Genomic DNA, 13,685 nt, shown 5'->3' with positions numbered 1-13,685 from the left:
CGCACACAGTTATGGTTCCTCGCGGTCCTGGCATCTTCAGTATCATGTATGTGTAATGCGGAATGGCCATGAATTTAGCCAATCCCGGCCTCCCGATGATGGCGTTGTACCCGCAGTCGAAGTTCGCCACTTCAAACCTCAGGAACTCGGTTCTGTAGTTCTCCGGAGTTCTGAAGGTGACGGGCATGTAAATGTGGCCCAGCGGGTATTCCCCTTCCGTCGACACGATGCCGAAGAAAGGAGTGTCCGACTTGTGGAGCTCTTTGAGGTGAGCCCCCAAGCCTTGGAGTGTTCGGGGGAAGGTGACGTTGATGCTGCTCCCCCCGTCCACTAGCACCTTCTTTACCCGGCTCTCTCGGATCATCGGATCGACGAGGAGCGGGTATTTGCCTGAATGGTCGAAGTTGAGCCATTGATCCTCCCGAGTGAAAGTGATCGGGTGTTCTGACCACCGGTATGGGGCGGGAGGGCTGGTGGTTGCCACCAGTATCTGTCGGTCATTGAGCTTTTGTTGTCTCTTGTTCTCCTGCGACCCATGTCCGCCGAAGATGACGTTGACCTCCCTGTCCACGCGCGGGAAAGCTCCTCCTCCTTCCTCTTGGGGTTGACGGGGTTGTCGTGGTTCATCCGGTCCTCCCCTCGGCGGAGGAGGAGGTATAGGTTGGAAGGGTCGGCCATGCCCGACGGAGTGCTTGAAGTCCCGGCAGTTGCGAAGAGTGTGGCGCATGTCCTTGTGGTATGGGCATTGGGCGTCGAGGATGTCGTCCAGCGTGCGTTCACCTCCGCGAGGTCCTCCTCGGGCGCGAGAGGCAGGTGGTCCGGCGGCGTGTACTTCTTCGCGAGGCCTTTTCTCCCAACGTTTGTCGGGTGGTTGGTTCGCGTCGCGTCGTGGTGCTGCCGGTGCAGGCTTTGCTCCTCCGATGAGGTCCTGAGCTCGCTCGTCGGCGGTGATGTAGAGGTCGGCTTCCCGGAACAGCTCCTCGGAGGCAGTCGGCGCCTTCTGTAGTATAGCTCGGACGAAAGCCGAGTCGTTGGATCCTCTGTAGAAGTCCTCGATCACGGTCGCCTCCGTGACCTCGGGGATTCGATTTCTCATGGTCTGGAACCTTTTGAGGTACGACCGGAGAGTCTCATCCCCCCGGCGCTTGATGGATTTGAGGTCCCACGGTTGCGCCGGCTTGTCGGAGAGGGACTGAAAGTTGGCGGTGAAGCATCGACTGAAGTCTCCCCAGTCGTCGATGCAGTGTCGGGGTAGATGTCGCAGCCACTGCAGCGCGTCTTGCCCAAGGACGATGGGTAAATACGCGGTCATCACGTCTTCGGATGCCCCGGCAGCTCGAGTAGCGGTGGTGTAGACGGCTAGCCAACCCCCTGGATCCTGCTTAGGTTCATATTTGTCGACATTGGATACCTTGAAGTTAGGAGGCCATTGGATGGCCCTAAGGCGCGGAGTAAGAGCGGACACTCCGCATGTGTCCTCCTGTCGTCGGGGACGATGTCTGTCCCAGGGAGGGGAGTTGTGATTGTGGTTCCTCGACCGTCCCCGGGTGGTACCGCCAGTTGAGGCTGTTGCCGACTCAGTCCTGGTGGCCTGGCTCTGAGTCGGGATGCCATGATCCCTGTCGTACTCCTCCCGACGGCGAATCTCGTTCTCATGCCGTCGTTCGCGTGAAGCATTGATGGAGCTTCGCACGTCCCGACGACTGTTGATGGCGTGTCGTAGATCGTTCGGCGGATGAGCAAGCGGTAGAAGATGGTTGGCTGCTTGGGTGAACAAGCGTCGATAGCCCTCAGCGTCGGGAGTCCGAGGAAGTCCATCAGCTATCCGAGCTAGTACTCCTCCGACTTTGCTCGGCGTGTTCATAGCTCGGGCGAAGTCAGGATTCAAGTTGCGCCCGTAGAATGGATTCTCCCGGCGTTGTCTTGCATCTTGCTCGGCTTGTTCCTGAGCCCTGCGGCGATCACGTCGTCGGGAGTTCCTTCGCTCTCTGAAGACACGTTCCTCCGGAGTTTCCCCTATCTCCGAGACCTCGTCTCGCGAGACAGGTTGCTCCGGATCCCGTTCTTCGGCCGCGTGATGTCGTCGAACGTTCCTGCGCCGGTTCCTCCGTCGACGGGATTCTCGTTGAGGCGGTTCTTCTCCGGGTGCAGTCGGCTCGTCGTCGGAGACGGTAGGTGACTCCACTCTCCCGATGAAGAGGACGTCGGGGTAGAATGGCGCTGCTGTCGTGGCGACCTTCTTTCCGTTCTCCTTTGAGGCCGGAGGAACGGAAAGAACAACTTGCTTCTCCCTAATCTCCTTCTTCCTCGCGATTTGTGCCCATTCTGTTGTCGGAGAAGTAGACAGTGGAGTTCTCCGAGTCAGCGAGCCTTCAGCCCCTGACTTTCCGGAGACGATCTTTTTCCGGAAAGCTGGAGGTTGCACTTCTTCGGCATTTTCGGAGTTCGTTGGAGGAGACTTCTTTTCCGGCGGATCCGCGATACGGTGTAGAGTTCCCTCTTCATCCGCTACAGACGAGATTGTTCCGAAGCAGAATACGGATCCGGGGCGAAGGGTGATCTTGCTGTGGAAGGTGACGGCCATTGAGCTAGCTCGGATCGTCGACACACCCCCTACCTGGCGCGCCAGCTGTCGGTGTTTTGGGTCCGACCGCACACCCGGGGTTGCCCCTCAAGGTGTTTTTAGGAGTAGGACGGTGTCGACGACTGTAGCAAAATGGTTCATGCCGTTCGCACGAGGGACAGTGGACAAGGTTTACAGGTTCGGGCCGCTTAGAGATGCGTAACACCCTACGTCCTGGTGAGTATGCTTGGTGAACGTGGTTACAAGAGAGCTCTCTGGATTGAGAATACCGAGAGTTAACGTGGGTGGCTAAGTAAATAGGGTCGATCGATCTGAAGGGGTGCGCCCCAGGCCTTATATATTCGACCGTGGGGCAACACACGTGGATATGATAACAACAAGTAGCTAAAAGATAGTAAACCTCTTGAGTTTATCCCTACGTAACCCTTGCCGACTTATCCTCGCATGGCTCCGCTGCATGGGGGCTTCAGCGTGGGAAAGTCGAATCTCTGTTGCGGTTTACTCGCTCGACGTTGTGGGCCGTCCGGGTTTGCACCAATCCGGCCTCATTTCGCTCTGCTCTGCTGATTGTTTCTCCCCAGGCCCACGAAAGAATGACCTTACGATTTATTGGGCCCTTGGGCTTTTCGTGAGGTCTTTTACTCTTTTAGTGGACCCGGGGGATATCTACCCCCCACAACATATGCCTGTAGCAACTCAAAGAACAACAAAAAAGGACATCATCAAAATAGGCACCGCAGATGTTGTCATACAGGGAGACAATAAAAGGCCGATGATTTTCGGCGAATCGGCCAACACAACCGAAAAGGATACGGCTACCATCAAAACAGCCGATCCAAAATACTCCATGCCTCGATGGTGCCCAGCGGGATTGACACGATCCCAAAAGAGAAAATTACAGCGCCTAAGAGCAAAGGAGAGCCAGGAGAAGGAGGCGGAAAAGACATTTAATGACACACATCCACTATACTCGCCACCGCAAAAGAAATGGAGACTGAAGGCCGTTGAGAAAAAACAAACGGCCACAGAAATAGAAAGTCAACCTGCACCAGGCGCGGACCGTCCGGCCCCCGCGCACGGACCGTCCGCCGTTCACCAGGAAGCCTCTGGACAACCTGCACCAGGTGCGGACCGTCCGACCCCCGCGTGCGGACCGTCCGCCGTTCACCAGGAGGCCTCCAACGACACGACAACATCAATGGAAGAGGACGACTTGCTGGGAGAAGACCTGGTCGACTACGAGGCTTCTCCAGAACGCCCAGGTATGGATGTAAATATTATTACATTTTCTGCCGATTGTACTATCATCGGCGACGATGAACCTGTTGTTGCCCAGTTTGATTTTGGTCCTAAAGAAGCCACCTTTACTAAACCAAAGGAATCGGTAAATCATTTAAAGCCGCTCTTCGTGCGCGGTCACATTGATGGGATACCGATTGCTAAGATGTTGGTAGACGGAGGGGCGACTGTAAATCTAATGCCTTATTCATTATACAGAAAATTAGGTAAACAAGATGACGAACTTGTCAAGACCAACATGACCCTCAGCGGTGTTGGAACTGATAGTTCGATCAAAGCCAGGGGAGTCACGTCTGTTGAATTAACCATCGGGACTAAGACCCTTGCTGCTGCATTCTTCGTCGCTGATGTAGAAGGAAATTACAGTTTAATTCTAGGCAGAGATTGGATTCACGCCAATCAATGTATACCTTCTACATTACATCAAATGCTAATACAATGGGTAGGCGATGACATAGAACAAGTACATGCTGATGTATCGGCCTGCATCGCTGTGGCCAATGCCCCTGTACTCTGGACTTATGAGACTGCTACATGTCTCACAGGAGTAGATTTTTCTGATTATCAATTCATAAGTATAGATAAGAAAGGTTTCATTCCTGTAATGCTAGAGCCGATGGAGAATCGGCTAAATCCTAAATAAAGTTTAAATAATGAATACACACAAAACTCATGAGTCTCTAGCCACGGACAGTTCGGCTTCTAAGGCCGGATGGTCTGGTCTTTCACAAAAGGGTTCGGACTTTAAGACCGAACATGTATCACATCAAAAGGATAGTATTATGGATGATCCGGTCCCCGAGACCGGAAAGTCCGCCATCATACAAAGATCATCTAATTCCTCTGCGAGGAACATGATAGAGGAATTCCGAGATCTTGATAAACTAGGACAGGGGTTTACATCGGCCGATCCTTTGGAGGAGATTGACATAGGAGATGGTAAAACTCCAAGGCCGACTTTTGTAAACAAGACCCTGGAGACCGATCCTAGAAATGAGATGATCGGTCTATTGAAGGAATATTCAGATTGCTTTGCTTGGAATTACACTGAGATGCCTGGATTAAGCCGAGAGATCGTAGAGCATCGGCTGCCTATCAAGTCTGGTTTTAGACCTTTCAAGCAAAGAGCTAGAACATTTCGTCCAGATCTTCTCCCACGCATCAAGGACGAAATCCACCGGCTACTAGAAGCTGATTTTATCAGACCTTGCAGATACGCAGAGTGGGTCTCCAATATTGTGCCGGTGGAGAAGAAGGAGTCAGGTAAACTTAGAGTATGCATTGATTTTCGCAATTTAAATAGAGCAACTCCTAAAGACGAATATCCCATGCCCATAGCCGACACATTAATCAATAATGCATCAGGAAATAGAATTATTAGCTTCCTTGATAGTAATGCCAGATATAATCAGATTTTCATGGCCGAAGAAGATGCGTCTAAAACGACCTTTATATGTCCAGGCTTCATTGGTTTATTTGAGTGGGTTGTCATGACATTTGGTCTAAAAAATGCTGGTGCCACTTATCAGAGGGCTATGAATTTGATCTTCCATGAATTGTTAGGAAACACTGTGGAAGTTTACATTGATGATATTGTAGTCAAATCGGCTGAGTTTAGTTCTCATATAGCTGATTTGCGCAAAGCCTATGATAAAATGCGTCAGTATGGTTTGAAAAGGAACCCACGTAAATGTGCTTTTGGAGTGTCGGCTGGTAAGTTTTTAGAATTTGTCATACATGAACATGGTATAGAGATAGACCCTGACCGAATCAAGTCTATTCGGAATGTGGGGCCTCCGACCTCTAAGGTCGAGGTACAGAGGTTCCTCGGCAAGGTGAATTATTTACGAAGGTTTATTTCTAACCTAGCCGGGAAGATTGATGCTTTTACCCCTATTCTTCGGCTTAAGAATGATGCCGAATTCGCTTGGGGGGCGGAACAGCAAGAAGCATTTGATCTCATCAAAAAATACTTATCTTCGGCTCCCGTATTAAAAGCACCACGAGCAGGAGTGCCATTTCGATTATACATTGCAGCTGAGGATAAGGTCATTGGGGCTGTTTTGACACAAGAAACTGAGGGGAAGGAGCATGTGATGACATATCTAAGCCGAAGGTTGGTGGATGCTGAAACAAGGTACACTTTTATTGAAAAGTTATGCTTATGCTTGTTTTATGCCTGCACCAAATGTAGATGTTATTTACTGTCTAGTCATTGCACTGTTTCTAGTCAAGCCGATGTGATCAAATACATGTTGCATAACCCAATTATGAGTGGTAGAATTGGTAAGTGGGCTTATGCACTAATAGAATATGACTTGGCCTATGAACCACTGAAATCTATGAAAGGCCAAGTCGTAGCGGATTTCATTGTAGAACATCGGGTTAATGATATTCATGAGCTAGACATGTCATACCTCACTATTACTCCTTGGACTTTATATTTTGATGGATCGGTTTGCAATGAAGGGCAAGGAATTGGCATTGTACTTGTTTCACCAAGTAATGTCTCCTTTGACTTCTCTAGCCGATTGAAAACTTATTGCACTAATAATCAAGCTGAATATGAGGCCCTCCTATTCGGCTTAGAACTTTTAAATGGTATGGGAGTAAAACATGTGAAGGTATTTGGTGATTCTCAGCTGGTTGTCCAACAAGTGTTAGAAGAATATCAATGTTTTGATGGTACTCTAAATAGTTACCTTGAGAAATGTTGGAGCATAATCCATTCTTTTGACGAATTCAGTATTCGGCATATTTCTAGAGTTGAGAATTATAAAGCTAACAATTTGGCACAAGATGCATCAGGTTATCGGATAAAGAGATGGAAATTTCACAAAACTGAAAATCTGATAACCAGTGTAGAACCAAATTCCCAGGTCGCGGACCGTCCGCGTGATGACGCCGGACCGTCCGGGGTTACCAGAAAAGTTCTCTTAATCGATTCGGCTGACAATGAAGCCGATGCAAGTGATTGGAGGACACCTATACTTAATTATTTACGAAATCCCAATATCAGGACAGATAAGAACATTCGGCGAACATCTTTCAAGTATGTTTTGATGAGTGATGAACTTTACCGCCGAACGGTCAATGATATCCTGCTTAAGTGCTTGGGCCCAGATGATGCTATATTAGCCATGGCCGAAGTACATGAAGGAATTTGTGGTACTCATCAATCAGCTCCAAAGATGAAGTGGTTGTTGCGAAGATCTGGTTTTTATTGGCCTAGTATGATAGCTGATTGTTTCAAGTACTACAAGGGTTGCCAAGTGTGTCAAAAATTCGGCGACCTACAGTTGGTCCCTGCATCCGAATTACATCCTATCATCAAGCCTTGGCCGTTCAGAGGGTGGGGATTAGACTTTATTGGAGAAATTCATCCTTCATCATCAAAGGGGCATCGGTTTGTGTTAGTTGCCACTGACTACTTCACCAAATGGACTGAAGCCGTTGCTCTAAAGAACATGACACACAAGGAGGTAATTGAGTTTATAACTGAGCATATTATTCATAGATTCGGCATTCCCCAGACCTTAACTACAGATCAAGGTACTTCTTTTATGTCAAAGGAGGTACGTGAATTTGCTGAATTATACAAAATTAAGCTGCTTAATTCATCTCCATATTATGCTCACGCCAATGGTCAGACCGAGTCTAGCAATAGGACATTGATTAATTTGATAAAAAAGAAAATATCTGATAATCCTAAACATTGGCATAAGATTTTGTCTGAAGCTTTATGGGCTCATAGAATATCTAAACATAGGGCTACTAAAGTATCTCCTTTTGTGCTTGTCTATGGGCAGGAAGCAGTGTTGCCTGTGGAAATAAGTTTGAATGTTGTCAGGTTCGCCAGACAAAATGATCTAACTGCTACCGATTATTATGATTCAATGATGGATAATATTGATGAGGTGACTGACAAAAGGATGATAGCTTTGGGAGCAATAGAAAAGGACAAAATCATGGTAGCCAGGGCCTACAACAAGAAGGTCAAAGCAAAATCATTTCAAGTAGGGGACCTGGTGTGAAAGACCATTCTGCCTCTAAGGAATAAAGACCGGAAGTTCGGGAAATGGTCACCAAGCTGGGAAGGCCCTTATAAAGTAAAACAGGTGATGTCTGGCAACGCCTATTTGCTACAAACATTACAAGGCAAGGACTTGCCTAAGGCTTTGAATGAGCGTTTCCTCAAACAGTACCATCCTAGTATGTGGTAGGATGCCTAAGAGAACCGATGTAATCACATCGAGTTAGTTGCTTTTGGTTTGCTCAGCTCCACCAAAAGGCAGGGGGGCATATGTTGAGCACACTTTTGAGCCGGCGGACGGTCCGGCCCTGAGGCCGGACGGTCCGCGGTCCGGACAGTCCGCGCCTATGGGCCGGACGGTCCGCGCTTGCGCAGAGCAGTTTAGGATTCCGAATTTTGTGCTACGATTGTTAGCTATATTCGCGGGATTAGCTCGGAATCAGTTGTGTAAAGGGTCCAGCCCCCCTCCTCTATAAATAGAGAGGTCTACGGCCGATTTGTAATCATCAATCGAATCAATACAACTTCTATTTCGCATTTATTTCCTGTACAATTAGGAGTAGTTCTAGTCTAGTTCTAGTTTAGCCTCTCGATCCCCAAATTCTTCGCCTCTCCTCGACTCTACGTCGATTAGAGGAGTCTAGGTCGGTCTGCCCGAGCCTAGACAACTCCTAGGATCTCTCCTCCCCGACGGGGTCCCTCCCGGGAGCGAGATACAGGCGCCGCCGGCGATCTTCCGCCGCCCCTGCGCACGCGCGGACCGTCCGGCCCTAGGACGCGGACCGTCCGGCCGTCAGGCAGAGAACCCGAGCTCCTACACAAGGTCGCGGACCGTCCGGCCCTGTGCCGCGGACCGTCCGCGCCTGACCAGAGAGCACCGCCGCCTAGCGCCAGGCCGCGGACCGTCCGGCCCTGCGCGCGGACCGTCCGCACCTGACCAGAGAGCATCGCCGCCGGTTCTCTTGAGTAATTGATGCCTCCAAAAAGGTGTCAACAGTGACCTTCAACATGGGTAAAGCCAACAGCCTGGTGTACCTGCACGCTGCCCTATGCGAGTCCCTGAGGCTGTACCCACCTGTTCCGTTCGAGCGCAAGACCGCGGTCGACGCCGACGTGCTGCCGAGCGGGAAGGAGTTGATGCCCGGCGACAGTGTGCTCATCTCCAACTACTGCATGGGCAGGATGGAGGGCGTGTGGGGCAAGGACTGCATGGAGTTCCGCCCGGAGAGATGGTTCAACGACGAAGGGGGCCTACGCTACGAGCCGTCCTACAAGTTCATCTCCAACGCCGGGCCGCGGACGTGCCTTGGCAAGGAGATTGCGTTCGTGCAGATGAAGACCGTGGCGGCGGCCCTGCTGTGGAACTTCGCCGTCGAGGTGGTGCCTGTAATACCCAAATTGCAAGAGTAGTGAAATGTCCAAGAATTGAGAAATATAAAGGGTTCAATTGACCACTTGTGTTATTATTCTCATATTTGCATATTTCAAATCATGGAATTATCCTTGGCTAACAATAAATATACTAAATAAAAGAATGGTGCATCATGTTGGAGTTTAATTGCTTGTGCATTTAATTATAAAAATAATCATAATAAAAACACATTAATAGTGAAAAGAAGGTTTTGACCTTATTTAAAACTTGGGATTTGGAAAAAAAAAGAGAAAAGATAAAGGAGATGAATAGGTAAATAATATATATAAATAAATATATCCAGAGTTAATACCCTAATTTAAAAAAATATAATTTGTAAGAAAGATCCACAAAAAAGTTTGAATTAAATTTGAATTCAAATTGAATTTGAAAAGGGGAGAAAAGAAAAATGGAAAAGGAAAAGGAAAAGGCCAAAACTCTGTTTGGGCCGGCTAAATCCCATTCAGCCCACCTCCACATTCCCTCTCCCGCCTGCCCAACGCAACCGCGCCTGGACTCTCTTACGCGTGGGGCCCGGCTGCCAGTCGCTGCCCGCTTGTCCTGCTCAAGACCGCTTCGTTCGTTACTGCTGCTGGCGCGTGGGCCCGGGACCGTGCGCGCCTGCTAGTTCACCGACTGATGGGTTCCGCTCTGGCAGGATGGATCTTCTTCTTCCCCAACCGGAACAGCGACCGCGGCGGTAGGAAATCTCAACAAACCAAGCGATTCTCTCGCTTCTAGCCGGACTCGGCCTCCAGGGTATTTAAGCCGCACCCCCTTGCTCCTCTTGCCTAACCGCAAGCTCCTCACCACACCTGCCACGCTCGCGAGCTAATGTGTGGGCGCGCCTTTACCGTGACGCCGGGGAAGGGAGCTAATCCGTGGAACGGGCGACCGTCGAAATTGGGGTCCTGTGGGGTATCAGTCGGGCGCGGAGGAGAAAGGCATAGATCTTCGCCGTCGATTTTGGGCCGTTCGGGTGATCGGTGCGCGATGAACTACTTGCCGAGGTAGAATTCTCCGCCGAGCTCGCACTCCACCGTGGCCATCATCAACCAGACTCCGATACATGGTATGGACCATAACCACCTCGTTCGCCTTTCCTTCTAGCGTCATGTAGGGTAGTTCGAATAGGGTCTGGGTGACGAATTTGGGCGTGCAGCGTTGGCACCACTTCAAATTGGTGCTCTGCCATGGGCAGGGGCCTGTGCTTGATGGCGGCTGCAATTGGTTGGTGAATTAGATTCGGGAGGTCATCGGTTTGGCGAGGGATGAGCTAATTGGGGAATGGTGCTCGGGTTTGTTGGATTCACAAGCACGACGGTCTCGCCGTCGCGGTCGGGCGCCGCCGTATCCACGCGCTTGGGGAAGATGACGGCTTCTGTGCCGTGGGAAGGATGTGTGCGCCGTCCGTCCCTTGATGAACGACGTGGATTAGTGCAGACCATACCAGTTTGCGGGAGCCGTAGATCTCAGATCATGCGGTTTTGGTTATATCAGGGTTCATAGAATCTGGGCCATCGGATTTTGATCCTACGGCCCACATTGCGCACCGGTTCGTTAGGGACCCAATCTAATCCCAGCCCTTGATCTTAGATCGTGCGGCCAGAAACTGGGGATACCCCTTCGTTGGCTTATTTGCTAAAGAGACCCTGACAAACACTGGAATCAACCCGCCGTCCAGTGCAATAGTGCTCTGAGTCTCTGGAATTTTTGTAGATTAGCCCCTGTCTTCTCTGCAAATTGTTGCACAGTCTAGTGAATGAGAAAAATAGATAAATTGAATTAGAAAATGAATTTTTTAACATAAAAACAATTTCTATAACTTGATTAATTCATAGAAAATTCATATGGAGTCCAAATTAACTAATTCCAATTCCTATAATTTGGTAATATTATTGTTTATCAATTAGTACCTCTGTTTTGACATGAATGTCACCACAAAATTCATTTCATAACTAATCTTATATCAAATACATAAAACCTTAGGAAATTCGTATCTTCTCCGTTTTAACTCTGATTTGATCCGTTCAAGTTGCGTTAGTCTCGTAGCAGCGCGTAGATTATTTTTACGCAGTGTATTCTTATGTTTGGTGTGATGTTAATTTTATCTATACCATATTTGTTTGTATTGCTACGACTAGTGCGAGGTTACGAGCCACCTGAAGAGCAAGTTGGTACCTGGAATCTCAAGTCCCAGGCAAGTTGTGCCCTTGATCACTTCTTTTACCTACTCATGTTCTGATTAATCATAATGATCTGCATAGGTTAATTTTGATGGGACCCAATAGGTCACCCTAGTTTGTTCATCCTAAATACCTTGTTTACCCCTGAATCACTTGGGTAGTTCTGCTACTGCTTTATATGGTTTTGGGTTAATATTTCATTATATCTATGTTCCAATTATGTTGTTATTCTATTTATGTTCATGACAAGATCATTAAAATGTTAATTGGAACATAGAGCTTAACTTGAGAACCACGTGCCACCACAAGGGTTTAATGCGACGCCCTTGGCTGACTAATTAGGAAAGCTAGTGGAGGACTACCTTACCCGAAAGGGGCAAGGGCAGTAGGGGAGTGGTCAGTGTAGGGAGGCCCTCGGGAGGATTTTGCTGCGATGGCGGTCCTGCAAGGGATTCCTGCATTGGAGCTTCCTATAAACTGTAGCGGGTTTTCTGAAGCTAGTGGAACTTTGTAAAGGCCTCGTAGTGTTATCCTGCCTCGCCTCCTCGGTAGAGGTGTATGGGAAGTCGCGATCCCTTGGCAGATGGGTAACATGACTTGTGGGTAAAGGGTACCACCTCTGCAGAGTGTAAAACTGGTATACTAGCCGAGCTCACGGTCATGAGCAGCTCAGGACTCTCTGATGATTAATTTATGGAACTAAATTCAATTTGTCATATGTATTGCATCGCAGGTGATGTTGTTACTTTGTTCTACTACTTAATTGGGTTGGTATTTACTTATACTTAGTAATTGCTAATAAAATTTTGACCAACTTTAAAAGCAATGCTCAGCTCTAACCATCCTCTTTGGTAAGCCTTACACTTCACATGAGCTCCCGCCTTTGGCGAGTTCATTCACATTATTCCCCACAACTTGTTGAGCGATGAACGTATGTGAGCTCACTCTTGCTGTCTCACACCCCCCCACAGGTCAAGAGCAGGTACCACAGGATGAAGCGCTTGGAGGATGCTGCGATGAGTTCGTGAGAGATCTAGGCCGTCGTCTCCCAGTCAACTTTGGGTTGCTGGACCGTTGTCTCCTTATAATGTAATTACTTATTTATTTTGTATAGAACTCCTGTTAAATAGTAAAGATGTGACATTCGATCCTGTGCCATGATCCATCATATGTGTGAGACTTGGTCCCAGCACACCTGGTGATTATGTTTACGCCCGGGTTTTGGACCCCTAAAATCCGGGTGTTACAGTGCCGGGCCACGTACGTCGTGGAGCCGAAGCTGTCCATCACGCTTCACATGAAGAATGGACTTGCTGTCAAGATTAGGAGAAGAGACCACGTTGTCCGGCCTCCCGCTCCCGCTCCCGCGTCACGCGGCTAGCTCCTGACCAGTGTTTAAAATAGTGGGTTAAGGTATTTATCCCTGACCTTTTTCAGCAGTTAGAAAAGGATATATCTGAGCATCGCTGTAGCTAAATATTTTAGCGATGTTCAGAATATATAGAACAGCCGAGCAGCATCACCTCTGTAATAGACTAAAAACCAAAGAAAACAAACAATCGGCGGTTGAGAACCAGAAATAATAGAAAGGAAAATAGCTAGCTGCTGATTCAGTTAGCCATTCAGCAAGCAAAACAACTAGCAAAACATTTACCAGAAATAATATGCACCTATCAGAACATGCACCTACCTCACTGTAGCACGCACGTTCAGTTAGCCATTCATCAAGCAAAACAGCTAGGTGCTGATTGCAACAAGCAAAGCAGCTACCCATGCACCTACCTCACTTGTTCACAAGCAAAGCAGCGAGCCGTTGATTGCAACAAGCAAAACATCCACCAAAAATACCTAAAGACAGTGACGACATTCGGTTGCTAAGTTTTACAGTCTACTGGTTACTGAGCCGCAAAACATTCCCGCCGCAACCTCTCGAGCTCGCTGTCACGGTCGTCGTCGGCTCCCGCCGAAGACGGAGATGCCGCGGATCCCGCGGCGCCCTCCACAAGCTCGTGGAAACGCCAGGTCCTCCACAACCTCGTGGAAACGCCGTCGCTTGAGCTTGCTGAGGAAACACCGTCACCTTGAGCTCCTCGTAGAAACGCTGTCGCCTTTAGGCTTGAGCACACCATGACGGCGCTGCTCGAGAGAGCACGAGGAGAGGAGCAACAGAGC

General features: G+C 48.9%; 1 pseudogene; it reads left to right on the top strand.

The window, feature by feature from the left end:
* LOC103644416 (noroxomaritidine synthase-like) overlaps positions 1-12,894 on the top strand; it is a 37,818-nt pseudogene extending 24,924 nt beyond the window's left edge.
* Positions 12,895-13,685: the final 791 nt, after the last annotated feature.

Source organism: Zea mays, chromosome 1, assembly GCF_902167145.1.
Source record: "Zea mays cultivar B73 chromosome 1, Zm-B73-REFERENCE-NAM-5.0, whole genome shotgun sequence".
NCBI lineage: Eukaryota > Viridiplantae > Streptophyta > Magnoliopsida > Poales > Poaceae > Zea > Zea mays.
This window is presented reverse-complemented; position numbering and strand designations above follow the sequence as displayed.